At 37.8% G+C, this 881-nt stretch overlaps 1 protein-coding gene across 3 annotated transcripts in view; it reads left to right on the top strand.

Annotated features, from left to right (window-relative positions):
• Nucleotides 1-881, top strand: part of Jakmip2 (janus kinase and microtubule interacting protein 2) — a 198,351-nt gene that overhangs the window by 188,431 nt on the left and 9,039 nt on the right. The window lies entirely within an intron of this gene.

Here is an 881-nt window from a genome sequence, read left to right as displayed (position 1 = left end):
ACAATGTCAGTTTAGGAGATACAAAGGAGACGTACACCACTGCTATTTGCTAAGTCTATGCATCATCAGTATGTACATAAACAGTCTTAACCAGTGTGCCCCAATGCTTATCAATAACAGATATTAACAGACTGCCACAGATATGATGACTAAGATCACTGGACAAGGAGATGAAGTGGAGGGTGGGAAGCAAAGATGGTCAGGATTTTCAGGCATTCAGGTGATTTTGATGTCTAGATGGGTATGGAAACCATGAATCTCAGTACCATTGTTAAAAGAAGGAGCAAATGTAGCTGCGATTGTAAATCCAGTTGTCATGGCCCATGTCTGCTTAATTATTCTATAAAGTTATATTCTGCAGTGATCTTTTCCAGACCTCATATCACGTAATATTTTCTCTAACAAGTAGAAAACTGAAAGAGAAATGCCTTCGCCCTCAGTGACAATCAACTGTGTCCCTTGTATGTAAAACACGCAAACAACAGAGCTTTAGCATGTCCTGATGATTAAATACATATTAAATACATACACCCAGAAATTAAATACATACACATACATGTCTTTCACCAACCTTCTGGCTTTGTTCCTTCCCCAAGAGGGTTTTCTTTGGGTGATAGCCTTGCAGCAAGCAAAGAAGACTGAATCTCTCTCTCTCTTTCTCTCTCTCTCTCTCTCTCTCTCTCTCTCTCTCTCTCTCTCTCTCTTTTAAGACTGAATCTCTTAAACTGAATGAAAATATCTAATTTGCAAAGAGATAAGATCCTCTGTGAACACATTAAAATGACCAGAGTGGTAGAAAACACCCCCAACACAATAAATAGGTAGATATGGCAAATAAAATTTAGTAAGAAGAAGTAATGCATGGTATCTTATAAGAAAAA

Source organism: Octodon degus, unplaced genomic scaffold, assembly GCF_000260255.1.
Source record: "Octodon degus isolate 3935 unplaced genomic scaffold, OctDeg1.0 scaffold00040, whole genome shotgun sequence".
NCBI classification, from domain to species: Eukaryota; Metazoa; Chordata; class Mammalia; order Rodentia; family Octodontidae; genus Octodon; species Octodon degus.
This window is presented reverse-complemented; position numbering and strand designations above follow the sequence as displayed.